The sequence below is a fragment of the Hetaerina americana genome, unplaced genomic scaffold, assembly GCF_022747635.1.
Source record: "Hetaerina americana unplaced genomic scaffold, ioHetAmer1.1.p SCAF_11, whole genome shotgun sequence".
Lineage (NCBI taxonomy): Eukaryota > Metazoa > Arthropoda > Insecta > Odonata > Calopterygidae > Hetaerina > Hetaerina americana.
This window is the reverse complement of record NW_027286181.1, coordinates 8,230,319-8,247,465: the sequence shown is the minus strand read 5'-3', so window position 1 is coordinate 8,247,465 and position 17,147 is coordinate 8,230,319.

The following is a 17,147-nucleotide window of genomic DNA, read 5'->3' as shown; positions in this document are numbered from 1 at the left end:
TAAAGCGTTATTCCCCTCTTAATAATACAATCTTCGTTGGATTAATGGACCTTTCAGTAACAAATGACCTCTCTGTGGTTTCGTCACTTACCTTCCGGGTGCATTGCTGGTGATGATAACGTCGCAATAAACTAATTACGATTAGATTTTACTGTATTCTATATGTTGGAAAAAGTTTTTTACTGCCTGAATGGAGATTTGGGTGAAGAATCAATAGCAGTATTGGCCAGTATATATAATAATTTGGCTTTACTTAGACGAGATTGAGATCGTGACAGTCTCATCTTCCATCTAACCCATCGTCAAATATATTAAATGAAAATATAATTACATTTCAGTGCTAAATAATATAAAAATAGTAATTAAAATCGATTTACAATGAATATGCACGAGTATAAAAAGTGTAGAAAGATGTGCAACATTGTGGAAAAAACGTGAGGAATAAGGCTTTTATCTTTGACGAAAAAATACACCACAGGAAAGCACTCACATATGAATGGGAGTGTGAAAAACCTGCGAAGACCCACTGATAGATAATGCAAAGAACTTATAATAATGAACCTCACCCGATTTATTAATTTACATGGTTTCGCTCATAATCTATGTTTTCTTTCATGTGGTGGACCAGAGGTAAACTTTCATTAGACGCAATATTTAATGTTTCAAGGATTGGATGGTCAGCAGGAAAAAAAATGGCCTTCTTATAAATGCTGGTCTGCCTTTGATTCTGAATAATGCTTCTGAACGCCTTCAAATTCAAGCAAGATGGGCGATTTTTCTCCTTTCGTGAAACCGCATAGGATAGAAATTACCCCTCTTCTCTTGTTGCCTCAATTCACACAATTAGTACTGGCATGTGAGCTCTACCCTCAACATTCAATAAAATATTCAGGTTTATTGATCTAATTTTTTGCTTATTTACTCTTATTCTTTGAATAATTATGAAGTTTTCAATAAATAATCACTCATTTTGCAGAAAATCGGAGAATATGCTTCTTTGCATTTACTTTCCTGAAAGACATCCTGGTTCGTAAATGCAATTCAAATTTTTTCAATGGAAAATGTTGTTCCAATGCGTTCCGTTTTTAATAAAGATTCAGTTGAACCAAAATAGAATCGACTAAATATCTTCAAGAACTCAGTTCTCTCATAGTTAACGCTAATATAATCCTAAAACAGCCCCAAAGTTTTTTTATATATTTCTATTTCAATCTCACTTTTTTGCACTTGGCGAAGAAAAAAATGGACTGGGTCCAATAATTAAGGAATTAAGTCTTATCGACAAGTTAAAAGAGTCAAAAAATATTTTGCTCGGTTTCGTTCTTGAATGAAAAACACAGTCATTCCTACATCTCGAAATAATTTATTTCACTGTTGCTACAGAATTTCATTTTGTTTTTCCGAGTTGTTATGCAACAAATGCTGACCATGAGTACTCAAAAACACCGAAAATCTCGATGACTTTTCCAGGGAATGCGGTAAAAATTGAGATGTGTTTACAAGGGATTTTGCGAAGTACCAGAAAGCATTAATCTCGTAAGAATAAGGTTTAATTAATCGTTTCAGGCGTAAATTTTTGGAATTTATTCCATGATAAATGACGTCAAAATAAAACTTTGTAAGTCCAAATGCAAAATAAACTTTCATGAAACCTGGGTCACATAAGAAGTTCACTTTCATTTGAACTCCCAAAGTTTTATTTTGACGTCATTTATCATGGAATAAATTCCAAAAATTTACGCCTGAAACGATTAATTAAACCTTATTCTTACGAGATTAATGCTTTCTGGTACTTCGCAAAATCCCTTGTAAACACATCTCAATTTTTACCGCATTCCCTGGAAAAGTCATCGAGATTTTCGGTGTTTTTGAGTACTCATGGTCAGCATTTGTTGCATAACAACTCGGAAAAACAAAATGAAATTCTGTAGCAACAGTGAAATAAATTATTTCGAGATGTAGGAATGACTGTGTTTTTCATTCAAGAACGAAACCGAGCAAAATATTTTTTGACTCTTTTAACTTGTCGATAAGACTTAATTCCTTAATTATTGGACCCAGTCCATTTTTTTCTTCGCCAAGTGCAAAAAAGTGAGATTGAAATAGAAATATATAAAAAAACTTTGGGGCTGTTTTAGGATTATATTAACGTGAGTTTATCGTACCAACGAATTTCAACCGTTGCTACTGAAAGTGAATTCTCAGGAATACTATCCTTCCGCACGCATTAATCAAAATAATTTCTTCGTTCCTATCAATCATTTCACTCTCCTCATCACTATATATATATATATATATATATATATATATATATATATATATATATATATATATATATATATATATATATATGTGTGGGATGTAAAGGTTTGCCTGAATTATTGCGAATTTTAGCATATCTCCTCCCTACCGAGGGTGCTTTCGCAGCATCATTTGCGGGAAAACCCTCGCAAGAATGACGCTAGAGCTCAATAGTCAAGCAGACGACTTCTCAACGTACGCATAGCATTACTTACTTGGAAACTTAATTCTGTCTCTCCTCCCATCCTTTCGGTCAACTTTCCCTCCCACTATAGCCTACGTGCTTGTTATTTTCCACCTCGATCCCCACTTTTGTTCCGTCGACGAACCGGTATTTCTTACAGAGAGTCACGAGAAGAATCGTGAGACAGATTTCGTTCGATTCTTCAAGAGTCTTGTTGGAAGGGATCAAAACCCGCCACTGGCTGACGGGAGACATGTAGGGTAAGCTTCGAGATCTCGCCTGCGGTTTTAAATCCACATGTGATGTGGAGTGGTAATGGAAGGTGAGGAATGGGAGGGGTGCCGCGTATCGGCAGTGCATTTGATATTAAAAGTACGTCATCGGATGCAAAATAATCACCCACATTATTTTAGTCATACATAACCAAGGAGAGAGGTTTTAGTTGCAGTTCACCATCATCCAATGCCCATGCTCTTGGTGTCCTGCCCCAATTAATCTTTTCACTTGTTCCTTACCCTTATTCTCCATTGGTTCTTTTCTCTGATCAATTATTAGCCTTCCTGGGTATCCCTTTCTTCAATTATTCCAGCATTTAAGCTATTCTGTTAACTGCTGAGCTGTACAGCATGGCTGATCATTCCTTTGAATCTTCTTATTAGCTTTTTTTTAACACTTTCCTTTTACCTAATTTTCCCTCTATTGTCTGGGGATATCAACCATGTCTCTCACCTTCCTGAGGTAAACATTATATAATTGTCCTTTCTCTCTCTCTTTTTTTGTTGTGCTAGAGATTTGTGTTTGGAAGTTTCCTTTTGGTGTATTTTTTTACTCACTGATATAATTTATCTTTTGTGATATTGATTCATGTCATTATATGCCTCGTTATTTATTTCCAAGGCAAGTTTGATTGTAATGCTTGGGACTTATGTGCCACCTGACATTTTCTATCTGCACATATAAGTTTTAATAATTATAATATATGCTTTTATTATTTCTTTCCTGATAAGAACTGGTGTTTTTTCCGTTATTAGTTGTTTCTTCCAATCGAAATGGGATGTTTGAATGTTAATTGACTTCAGCTACAGTCGATCGAATAGGGTAATAGTAAGGTAATATACATTTATATAGTGTTAATATTATGTTTTGCTGCAAGAAACCGTTAGCTGGTTGTACTTAGTGTTCTGCACGAATTATTTTTAACTACTAAAATTAGCACCGTCTGAAAAACCAAAGATGAGACTTTTCATGAATTCTAAATAGAGTCAACATTTAATTGTGCACCTAACTGCACGGGTTGCGCTCTCTCCAACGCATCTATTACGCAACCACGCGATCTAGTTTCTAGCACAGGTATGACGAAGGGTCTCGAATACTAAGAGGGCGTCTCCTTGGGTATTATCTGAAATTGTGTGAAGCATACAGTCTTGAATGATAAACTTATCTATGACAAGACTCTTGCCAATGTTTTTATTCCAAATGGATCTAATACAAAATATTTTGAAGTGATATGAATGGAAGGATAAAGTTACCCTGCGTATTGTGATGAGGTGTCTGTTTTAATTTGATACACTGGGGTGTAATGTGAACCTGTTTACACCTTTTCAGATCGCTTTTGAGAGTAAAACCATAAACACAGTAATCAACCCGAAGGTCGGTTTGGTAGGTGATGGTAGAGTTCACCCAGTACTAAGCTCGACGGCGTGTGAAATTCACACATCAGGGTAGGGGGGCCAGTTCCTTTCCCTGTGCCGGGTATGGTTTCCCAGGAAGACCTGACAGCCGAAAAATCACATGGCTTGGGTGGAGCTGCAGGTACCCAGAGTGCCTTAGCCGGGAATCAAACCCGGGCCCTTTCGGTCAGCAGTCCAACACTCTACCCCCTGAACTGGACTGCTACCACTGAATTATGAATTTTTAATTATTATGGAAAAAACGAAAGTAACACGTTACCGCCACTGCTGAACTATCCAAATTGACGTAAATTTTTCCTGTTGGCATTGTAAAAAGATGTATCGATCGCGGTTTTTTCACGATTTTGATAATCCAAAATTGTCAATGTTGAGGATGACTCAAGGAGCACGTTTAACTGCTAAGAATGTCATATGGTGTCCATCAATGCCACGAACTATTGAAAACTTGCCTTTTCAGTCTAAATAATTATACGATTTTACATCATCAAAGAGAATTCTATACTATTGCGATCAATTTTTCCAAATCTTCATTTTGAGAGAATGGATATGTCTTATAAGGGGCTCTACATCGACGAAAAATAAATCCTGGGTAACTTTGGGGCGCTGCCCTCTTCGAAGAGAGAGAATCACTTCGGAAGCTGCGCACGTGTGCTCCAGGGAGGAAGAAACAAGAGAGAGAGAGTATCATCTTCCCTCCCCGCACTTCAAATGGGCCGGGCTCTCCCGTTTGCCGATCCGCGGCGCAGTCTCCTGCCCCCTCCCCCGGCCAGAGAGAGAGAACCCTCGGACACCACCACGCCACGATGCCCGCGCCCAAGGCCAAGGTCTCCCCCGCCGGAGGAGTTGGCGATTCGAGACCCCGAAACCTGCCCCGCTGCCGCCGCCCCTGCCTCTGAGGGGGGGAAGGGAAGGTGCACTGCCCCTGTCTGTCCCCACCTGCCCACGCCGGACCATTCCACCCTTCCTCCCCCTCGGACTGCTCTCTTCCCCACTGACTGGACCAACCACCCCCTCTCTCGACCATCACCCACCACCACCCCTGGACTGGTTCTAATTCCGAAGGAAGAGTTTCCCCCCCTCTCAAATCACCCCACTTGCCCCTCACACCCCCGGTCTCGCGCCCATCCCCCTCACCCCCATCTCCGCTCAACATCTTTCCCCCCATGCCGTGTCTCTTTAATCCTTTCACGTTCTTTATTGCCGGCGTCGCGAAGTGCTTCGTCTCATTTCTCCGTCCCTCTTTCATAGGAGTCTGATGCGCTGGCGTCTCCCGCCCCCCTACCCTCTCCATCCAAACCGTTCTCTCCCCCATTCCACCCCGCATCCCTTCACACAAAACAGCCCATCGGTGTCGTAGGCAGGTACTTTGGCACGCCTGCCCCTTGCGTTCGCGTTCGGCCGCCAAGTGGATCGTGGGTAACGGTGATCGAAGTATATAGTAGGCTTAAAATGTGTACAGTGCCTGGTTAAGTTTTTTCCGACCCTGCCTATTCGGCGGGAAGCCTGTTCAAAATGGGGAAATGGAAATAAAAAGAATTGTGGGAGTGTCTTGAGGATGCATGTTATGGTGCTAACGATTCCAATTTTCTCCCGTCATTCGTTCAGGAGTTTTGGCGTGATTCATGATCATTAAGATGGAAATAAAATGCATGATAGCTCTTAAATATAATACAGCTATTAAGAGTAGAGAAGGTTCATGCTAAAATTTCAATAATTTATTAGAATAAGCGCTAAACAATATTTGTTCTATGAGCAGGAAAGTGTAAGAACTACACGAATCAATCAATATACGTACCTACGTAATTCCCTCTAAAGGAATACCTACAAGTTCCATTATTTCCTCATTTTGTCTCTAATTTAAGCTTAAAAATGTTAGGATAAAAAAATACTTCCATTTAGAATGCCGCTATGATTAATTTTTACGTAGAACTCATTGAATATTCCTACTTGAAAGAGAAAACGAGTAATTAAATGAATTTCCACGAAGTTGAGCCGGAAACAATTGAATATTTAGAAAACGAGAAATTGTCACGGATATTGGGCGATCTCGGTTAAAACACGGGTGTTACGTTTTTACTTTTGAAATATGTACGCTGGAGATAATTTTTATGATTTCAAAAGAGAACCAGTATATTATTATTCCCAATAATTAATAACAATTAACTTATGGTTAACTGATTTCACATCAAAACGAAATACATAAAAAAGAAAAATTCATGATTAACCTCTTATGCCACTTCTATGGGCTGCATGCACTTTATATCATTATTTGGCTCATTTTCTCGACAAAGTGATTTTAAAAGTTCGTTAAATCTAGAGACACTTGTTACTTATGGTTATTTCAATTGTATATGGTCGTGGTTTTCACAATATATATGTATTCCCCACAATCAACAATGCTTTCCCACTTCTCATTCGTATTCTTCGTATAATTTATTGGTAGGTTTTGTTGGAGCGACAACTATGATATTTTATTTTAGTCTTTTCTAGAACAAGCCACCATTGACATTCTGAACAGTTCTCTTTACCAAATTCCTGAGAAAGTTTCCTTTTATTAAGTCTCTCTTTTTTCCCCGCTGCCTGGCCGAGGGAAAAAAACTACTTCTCTCTGATATATGTAAGCGGTGGCTCATACGCATTAATGTTGAGCGTGGGTGAATTGAAGAGGCAAGGGGAATTTCACCGACGGCTGGAAATTAATGGACACTATCCCCTTGTGCTTCCACCTTCCCCAACAATTCTTTTTCTCGATTTCCATTTTAGAATCAACAGCGTGAAAAATTACGATGCTCCTTCAAGGTCTGCGTATGGCGAAGTCATTACCCGATCACCGACGCCAGCAAGGCGAGTGAAAAAGTACTGTACATGTCCCATTTCCTCCCGCCAATAGCCACGCAGACCCCTTCCGTTCGGTTCGCCTAGCTGTTTCACCGATGCGATGCGACGTTGGGCCGTGTTAGTGGGCGCGTTGCGTCGCTCCGCTAACCTACAACCCACTGGATCTTATCCCGCTATAGCCATGGGCACAATGACTAGTTTCTCAAAATAACGAAAGGATTCATCGGTGAATTTCAACCATCAATCATTAATAACTCAGCAGTGAAAAAGATGCCATAAACCGACTGTAAATAAGCCCGAAATAAATGTTTCCTCGTGACCATGGACACTGCCCGTGAGAAGCAAAATGATTTGATTATTCACCTAAACTGTTCTCTATACTCGTAGGTGGTTGAATTTGGGAGGGAAATAATGTTGACCACTCCACTTTTAGTTTTATCGTGAAACCTCAAAGTAGTTTAAACGGCGTGACCTTTAGCAGTGAAGGATTGCTCCGATGAAATAAAAGAGGCACGTCCAAGTAAAAATAAAATTGCTCGGAGTCATCTGAGTAGCACACCAAGTAATTTTGGTTCAAGAGAAATTCTAAAATGGTGATCATGAAAGATAATCAGCCAGTTTAAACTGTAAGAAAGATGAAGCGAAGGTAAATATACTATCTTAATATGTATTTAATATACTTGGTCACATAGACTTTTATTGTTTTTCGTCTTGAGAGCCTATTCAGCCGCATTTACTGATGACTTTCCCAACCCTCGCCTTCTTTCGCACGCCACCGCCATTTACGGAATGTATTCTGCACGAATTTTATGTAAAAACACATGCATGCATTTATCACCATCTCCAAGTAGTTATAATCAATGCAATGGTAATGAATTTCACACATTCCTCTCTTACATCAGATAACCACTTTTAGTATGCCAGACGAGTAATAAAACGTCGGTTTCCGTCATGTTATTCATAAAATATCCTGTGATCGCGCTTAACTTCATAATCTGTGTAAATGATAATTCAACTCATAATAGTCGCATCCTACAGAGTGTTGTGCAGCTATGGATATAACATTAGGGTCATAAGAATCATTGATCCAGCATCCAATGATCTTTTAAAACATTTTTCATTACTGGTGCTTCAATACGTTGCAAAATGAACTCATTAACAGAGTGTTTTGGGATTTGATCAACTTTCGTGGTGACTTCTATTCAAGCGCCAACCACAATGATTTTTGCTACAATTAGTAAGTTAGCTTGTATTTTGAAATAATTGTGTGATCAGTTCAGTTCAAGTCTTTCGTCAGTTTTATATCTTCTCAATATTGGTGGCATTAATGTGAGTGGAAGATGCACTCACATTTATGTTTTATTGTATCTGGATCATTGTTTGATTGCTGAGTTTTGAGTCAAAGATTAGCCTGTAAAACAGGAATTTTTTTACTTATTCATTCTTGTTATTTTGCAATATGTCTTCCTGAAAAATGAAACCTAAAAAAACTCAAGGAAATTGAAAATGGACAGCAGAAACACGTGCAATATACTAAAGTGATCATGAAATTCCATTTAATGAGTGCACAAAAATGTACATCCTGTCTTCTGTTTATGGGTTAGACGCGCAAAATAGAGCAAGGTTTTATTTAGCCATAAGATGGCCACCAACTTAGATCTGTCAATTTACTAAATGCATTCACAACTTCAAGTTTTTATTATTATATTTTGGATTACGTCACGTGGAAGAAATTAGAGCCAGCAACAAAAATATATTACTAAATGGGGTGATACATGGAAGTGTTTAATTTTGGAGGCATTTAAACCTTTTTTACCAGGATGAAATTTGACTTTATTGTTTTTAGCACAATGGATTGAGTAGCCTTTCCACTTTGATATATCAAAGTGGAAAGACTACTTTTCTTACTCTTACGCCTTACTAAAACGTATTATTTTTAATCAAAAAGGTTCTTCTATGAATCTAAATATAATGTTGAATATGAGAGTTCAATAACCCATTAAGGCAATTGAAGAATGAAAGATTGGAAACCGAACGCAAAACAATTCAATTTTCCTAAATAAATACCGGGGTAGTCCAAGAGTAGAACATTGGACTACTGACCGGAGGATCTGGGTTCGATTCAAGGGCAATCTCTCTGGGTACTCTCAGCACCACCAAAACTATGTGATTTTTTGGGAACCAGATCTTCATGAGAAACCATAACTGGTAGGGGGAAAGGATCTGGCCCCCCCTGCACTGATGCGTGAATTGCAGACGTAGTCGGGCTTAGTTTGTACTGGGTGAGCTCTACCGACACCTACCAAACCGACCTTCGGGTTAGTTGGCCGTGTTTATGGTTCCTATTAATGCCAGAAACGAAAGTCATTTCTGATCTTAATATTCCATTGCAATCATTTATGTATATCCCGTCCAATCGCACTCTTGCTCTGACAATAAGAACGCGTTGAGGTGGGAGGCGACTAGTGATATAAGGTAATTTCGCAAACGCTCGTTCTTTTGTGCTTTTCCTCTCGCATGGGCAAACTCTCACCTCCTCAATAATTTCTTCTTTTAATCTCCTTCCCACCAGAAGCACTCGATGGCATCCAGCTCCCCCTCCGCCTCCTTACTCCTCCCCTACCCATGAGCACCCGGGGTGAGGCATACGCATGCCAATGCGGGGCGACTGGCGCTCTGGAAACGAGGTCACCGTCAAAAAAAAAACAATGCACGCCTCAGACTCCTTTTTATTTGGTACCCTTGAAGCATCTCCAAAGGTCACCGTTGATTTTGAGGGCGAATTTTGGCATTTGATGTTGACTATTCCTCAGAAAAATCATTTAAAGTAATAATGAGTTTATTTGCAGTTTTCCAATGATTTATTTTCTCCATTGTTTCTAGTTTCTATCTCCGTTTCATGAGCAAAGGTGAGGTTTTATGGAAAATATGGAAATATGTGATCTGAAGGAGGCTGAATAGCCAAAGTTGTTTCTACTTCGGCAGATAATATGATAAGAATTTGTTAAATTCTAATGGTATTAGTACCTATTGAAAATAGTCACATCTGAGCCTCACTTTTGCGTGATTTAAGTTGTAGATGAATTTTATCAAAGCTCACCATCGACGAAAACTAGCTGGAACTATTTAAAAACATTACATATGATTTGTCTTTAACTTTATCAACTTGAGAAACTATCATCACCTTTAGAATTTGGAACCGTTTTAGTATAATTTTATTACGAACTCGGGCGGACTTCTACCGAATGAAATACTGTCATCATTCCCGTAAAGCTAGTTTTACTTCTTTTTAAAGAATATTGTCGATGCAAGGTTCTCTCTTATCCCATTCATAGCTCGTACTTGTTTTGTTATTTATATCTTTTCAAAATCTACGTCTACATTTATATGATACCCCGCATACCGCCGCAATTGCATGTGGCAGGGGATGCTAGGTCACCACTCGTAAAATAAAACAAAACCAACAAATCCACACAAATCTAAACCCTACAGAGGCCTATATATTCATGCAATAACCTTTTTGACCCATACGCATGCAAATACATATGTATACTATCAACTAACATACCCATGCACATGCACCGACGAATATACCTGATGTCTACGCAGCGTTTAATCTGGTCCTAACTTGTAAATTAATTGTCTTTTATATTTCTATGTCAACTTTGGTCTCTTACTATTATGATTCCTGATTGTTCGGAGAAAGAGTGAGTGCTTATTTCTATCTGTACTGGAATCTATCTCCCTTATCTAACCTTTATGGTCTGATCTACCTAAGTGGTGTGGGGCCGTTACAATTCCTTTACTGCCATGGTCAAACTCCTGTGTTCTGAACCTTACTAACAGTCTAAGTGTTGCTTTTTCTATTCGCATCTCAAGTGGCTCCCATTCTAATTCCCCTTAAAGGCCTATCACACTCATCTTCTTATCGTAGCAATTTTTCGCGTTTCTGGCGGATTTTCTCTGGACTTAGTCTAATTCTTTTTGCCAAATTTTCTCCAAATGATTCAAAATACTGGCGGCATATTCCAAATATCGCCTACATAGAGTGAAATAACACTTCTATTTTACATTATCATTACATTTACCCACCACCCGTGAAATGAAGTCCAGTTTCTTTGAAACGGATCCGCATATTGTCCTGATATGTGCTCCATATGAAAGGCGCGGGGTCATAACTACCCCCAAATGTTTAACTTGTTCGCCTGTATTAAGCACTGAACCCTCTATTTCATAATACTTGGCCTGCTCGCCGCTGTGTTTGTTCCAAAATTTCAAAATGGCGCATTTATCTATGTTAAGCACTAATCCCCATTTCTTGCCCCAATCCGATATTGTGTCTAAGTCTCCAGAGAGTAGCCTGCATTCTGATAAGCCCCTTATTTCCCTGTATGATAACGTGTAGTCTGAAATTAATCTGAGGTTGCAAATCAGTATATTTAATTTTCAAGCTCATTTATTTCTTTTGTAAATATAATATAGATTTTGAAATTCACGGGGAAGATAATATAAATATTTGTTAAAGAGTTTCCCAGGACGATCTGGTACCCGAATATTCACACAGCTTGGGTAAATTGGGGGTCCCGGAATAGAACCCGGGCCCTTCGGTCAGCAGTCCCGCGTTCCACCCGCTGCACTACCACATGACCCACCACCCCTTAGACTCAGCTTTACATAAATTACTGTACGCAGATAATCTATCAAAGAGACAAAAGTAAAGCTTGGTTGGAATTGAAATACTATGATAACAAAAGATGGGAGAACAGCTCCGAATTGTAGAACCAAATTCCATCCTAAACTGTCCGGAGTTTGGCTGAAAAAAACCATCGAACATTTGTTTCATGCAAATTTATTAAATCCTCGCCAACTTTTACGAACGCTGTGAATTCTTTGTCATCCCTTGGAATTGGCTGAGAACTGTTAATGGAATATTATTTGTAGGTTTAGAGACTCATATTCTGGAAAATACACTTTTATCATGTGGTACAAGTTTACATAATTCGATTGTTGTACATGTGCTGGGTTAGAATTCGATGTATGCGGGGCTTCGTATGGCACAGCGTTTTTCCCGTGTTGTTGTGAGTGGCTTCAGCAGAGGAATTGGAATGGGTAAGTTTAGAAACCGTGAATAACCTATGGATCGCAAAATACTGTACATCTACACCCAAACCTTACCTCCCTGGCCACCAAAAGGGCGTATGGGGGAGTTTGTCTGATTAACATCCTAGAATTTAAAAATGAAGAATACTTATTGTTTGCCGACGACATACTTGGGCTTAGAATTAGAATTAATGAGCGATATATATTAATTTTTTTTCCACATATCACGGCGATAGGGCAGTTAATCTGATACTTAATCCTTTTGTGAGACGGATGCACTTTTATATATGTCTGTTGCTCGCTTGATCTGTCTAAAATCTAACTTTGATGCTCTCTACCAATTTCTCCATGATTGGGACTGGGAATAAATGTCCAAAATCGGCGCTACAAACCTGTTTCCATTTAAGGCCAGGAATTTAAATATGTATTCAAATCGTCGTTTATCAAGTTATTTTAAATGTAGTTGTCCTAATAATAATATAAATTTGCTAATAATTTCATTATTTTTTTAGATACGATTGCTCTTTTTACGCGGCAAGCGGTCTAGTTTGGCAATAAATACACCTTTAGTAGGCAATAATAGCGGAATATTTACAATTCAGCCAATAAGCGAACTTTAACATTGATTATTAACAAAATTATGTGTTAATTAGCGGCTATGCCGGGTTCACTCGAAACATTTATCCCTATATTACATGGGATTCTATAAAGTTGATTTGGGCGAAAGGGAAAGTTTTGATTTTGCCTAATTGCTTACTTAGTCTGAGTCATTAACTCGCGCGTGGAGGATAAATATATATATGTATATATATATATATATATATATATATATATATATATATATATATATATATATAGTATATCTTGTAATGATCGCTCTATAAGTCAAGCTGATTTCGCTTGCCTGCTGATTTGTAATGATTTCATTTCTTGATGGGATACTGCAGATAAATTACCATATGCAAAGGCTCTATGTCCAATGACAGCAGAGAGCTTAAAAAAGGATTTAGAGGACTACAAACTCACCCCCTAAAAATTGAATCAGCAATCAACATACTAATCCCCACTTCGATGCATGTATCAATAAAAAATTCTAAAATCCAACAGCGGTAATAATGTAACAATTTGGAATGGAATATTTTTTTGAGATAATTTGATCACTGAATATTGTAGTTGCTCTCAATAATGTCATATTCGCCCATTTTCTTCGAATTACTTCGCCACCATTTCGCCGTTATCATGTTTATGTACCACCGTAAAGATTCTTTTGCCTCTCAAGTATCTTGTTTTGAGCTTAGAACGGCTTAATCTTATATATAGTTGTCATTTATTCCTCGGGAGCAGTCAAATAGTATTCAATGATATTATCACAAAGAGATTATTAGGATATATTATTTAAGATAGATGTTGTTGAATAGATACATAAGAGTGGGATGAGATAACCAATTCAGCTCATGAAGCTTTTTCAAATGGTGAGATATGCCGAAAAAGGAGCATTTCACACTATCTTTGGAAAAGTTATTTTTAAAATCGAGGGCTCTCCACACGATACCTCTTTGGCAGGCTCAGGTCATCGTTGCGCGGTGTGTGGCCATGGAATCGGCCTCGGATATGTGTTGCTTGGTCACACGTCATCTTCACTCGTCCACTGCTTTGTGCTCCTTACCGTGTGATCGCATTAGGATTGGCCGGAAACATGAGAGTCAGTCGATGGGGGAAACAGTTGCGACCACGCCTCGCGCATGCATACATACATGCCGCGTTGTCGACGTTCGTTATTCCTTTTCTTTTAGTGCCCCTTCATCCTCACCCCCCACCGTAACCCTTTCTCGTCTCCTTATAGCAGCGACCACCTCTCTTTCTCTCTTTCCCTCCCCCCCCCTAAACTAGCCTCCGATTCCCCAGATCAACCCCCACCCCACCGGCAACACGGTCCTGCTTCGCCGCCAACCCAGTCGCCCGCTCCGGCTCAGGAATCAAACCGCCCACTCCTTAGACCCTTTCTCCCCCTCTCGCAGACCCAACCCCTCCGCACCACCTGCTCCTCCCTCCCTTGTTTCCTCCAAAGGAAACCGTTTTCCCATCCAAATGCAGCATTCATTTTCTGCCGATTCCCTTTTATATTGTTTTTTTTGCTCCTATATTTGTGGGATGCAGTCGCGAAGGGCTGTCGCGACGTCTCTCCCCCGCCCACTCCCCCTACTCCCTACCAAACACCCCCTCTCGCGTCTCCACCCTACGCCATCCCTGCCCCAGGTGGGTCCCGCTCTCAGGGTATATATTGGCCAAAGACGGGGTTGATTTTCGAGACGAAGACAGGGACTCAGGAGAAAGGCTTGGAGCCGACGCACGCCCTACGCATCTCAGCCAACATGAAGGTGAGCAGATCGCTTCTTTTGTCCCCTACATCAATCCAATTGTTTAGCTCCTCATTCGTCAATGTACGGCCCCTGATGTCGATTGGTGTAATCTTGTCGGCAATAGAAATAATATCCTTTGATAACAGTGCATTCTCTACTGCGGGAGAGATATCATTGTAGAATAGAAGGGTGGGTTTGTTGTAAACTGTGCATTGTCTATATTGCTGATTAATGTGCGTGCATTGTCTGGCCTTATTGAAGGAAAATGTAACGAGAACGTTTCATTGTGGGTCCTCTCTCTCAGAATCCGCGTGAAGACATTTATTCAGAACTAGTTGTACATTTTCCTTCAGAAAAACTTTGAATTATAATTGTGCCATACATTTTCTCTCCTTTTTCCAATGCAAGTTTGCGTTGAAGTTTCTGTTCTCATGTTTACACAGAGCAGATGCTTTGTTTAGAATTTCTCTGTAAAAAAATAAGTAACGCAATACGTAATATCACGATACTCGATCGGATTAATTTCACTCTATACTCACTCTTTTTTTCTTATTTGAAGTGCATTTTAATTTCCATTGCACTTTTTTAGCAATGAATTTCATGCGTTTTTGGGTTGATACCATTTATGGTTATTTTGTGGTTTTATTTCTTAATTGGTTTATTTTTTCTAATTTTCTTTTTGAAATAAACATCACCCATTTATTTGAACTTGGAACAAATGCAGGCGTCTGCGATTTCAATCTTGCTCAAGGTGTTCGCTAATCTCACTTAATTTCGTCCGCTATAGTCTGCTTAGAGTGTACTTCTAGCTTTTGCGTCCTAGTAGCATGCTTAGATGTCATTTCCTGACTGAATTTAACTATTTTTGGATAAAAATAACCCGGATGGACGTCTTATCCCGGAATGTGGGCCAATGTAAGAACCCAAAGAATAGGTTGCCCTGTTACGTTATATTTATATTATTGTCAATATTTTATAACTAGTGTGGATCTTTTCCGGTAAAATTAAACGCTCTTTGCTTGTTATCTTCATTACCTAACTGATTAATCCCAGTACAATCGAGAAGTGTTAATTTTCATCGGTTAAGAAAAACGTCACATTTTTTCAATCCTTAAGAAGTGAATATTAAATATTATCAATGATGTCTTGGAGTAAATTATTATGTAATTTTTGTCTGGGGGTAATTTAGTACTTGAAGAAAGGTATTAGGCTTACGAGGTCTGTCCAACAAATACCCTAACTGAGGCCATAAAAATTTTATCTTGCTAAATTCAGTCTACACCGATTTTGTCCCCTTCAAAGTACTCTTTAAGATTCATGTGAATTTTTTCAGTCAGTGACACATTCAGCTCTTTTCACCCATGAAATGCCGTCAGCAGCTTGCACACGAATTTTGCACGCATTTTATTTAAACCCAAATGTTTAGTTAAAATAGTGTGCATCTGTTGATTTTCCTAAATTCAGGTCTTCAGCTATCATTCGGACGGTTTTTCGACAATCGGTAAGGCCAAGGGGCCGCACACGATCAATGTTGTCGTCAACACAAGTGGTTGGAGGTCGTTCCGGCCTTGTATCATCCGTGGATTCATATCGGCCATCTTTAAAACGCTTAATCCGCTTGAAAACGGATGTTTTTTCGGAGCATTATCACTGTAAAAAGCTGTCAATATTTCAGTACTTTCTTGAAAACTCTTACCGCACTAAAAACTTGATGTTGATTCGTTGCTCCGTGATCTCGTCAATTTACATTTTGGACAAACAGTAAAACAGTAAAAACAAGGACTACGGAAACCAACATAACTGGCACAATGCGCGCAGCTCGACGATCCGCCAAGCTCAGACGGCTCATTGAGGCAACTAGCGCCGCTAGTGGCCGGGGCTATAGTCCGCGTCCTGCCCGCCAGATTGCACCAGTTTGCGTATTTATTGAATAGACCTCGTAGACTGGAAGCTTTGGACATTTAAGTGAGGTGAAGGATAATAAAATTTGAAATGGACAGAAAGTAAAAGAAAGGAGAAAGGGATAGGAAGGGTGGGGGAGGAGAGGGGAATGTTGGAAGGTATCCAAATAGAAAGGAAATGAGGGCGTGGAGAATTTTAAAAGAAGAGGACATGTTGAAGACATGTTATAGAGGCAGAGGACAGGGGACAGACATGTTGCACGGAATGAAGGGTAGTAGAATGAAAGCGGAATTGAATAAATGTTTTTTCTAGCATTCGATCAGGTTGCCTTTCGGGCGAGGCTAAGAAATGTAGGGGTGCTACGCTTGTGTCCATCAAAACCTTATTAAAGGGTAGAATACCAAATAATAATTACGAACGATCTATTGGAAGCAATTTTTGTGTTGCCCATCGCTGAAAAATATACTTATTAATCTGCACGGGATATCTAACGCAGCCAAAGTATTCCATTAATGTATCAACTGCACATGAACACAAAGGAAATTTGGTTGCATTTCAATTAATTTTGAGATTTTAATTGCTCATGGCTCATTAAACTATGTCGCTCGCTTTTGAAATTATTTAATTGGGGTAAATTAAACACTTAGCTCGGTTGCCTGGTTTTATGTAAGCACAAACCACTATATTGCTTATGAGGATGGAAACTTTTTCATCTGATTTTTTTTCAAAAATCTATCTCGGGTTTTCATTTTCTCTGATGACCGTCAAAAT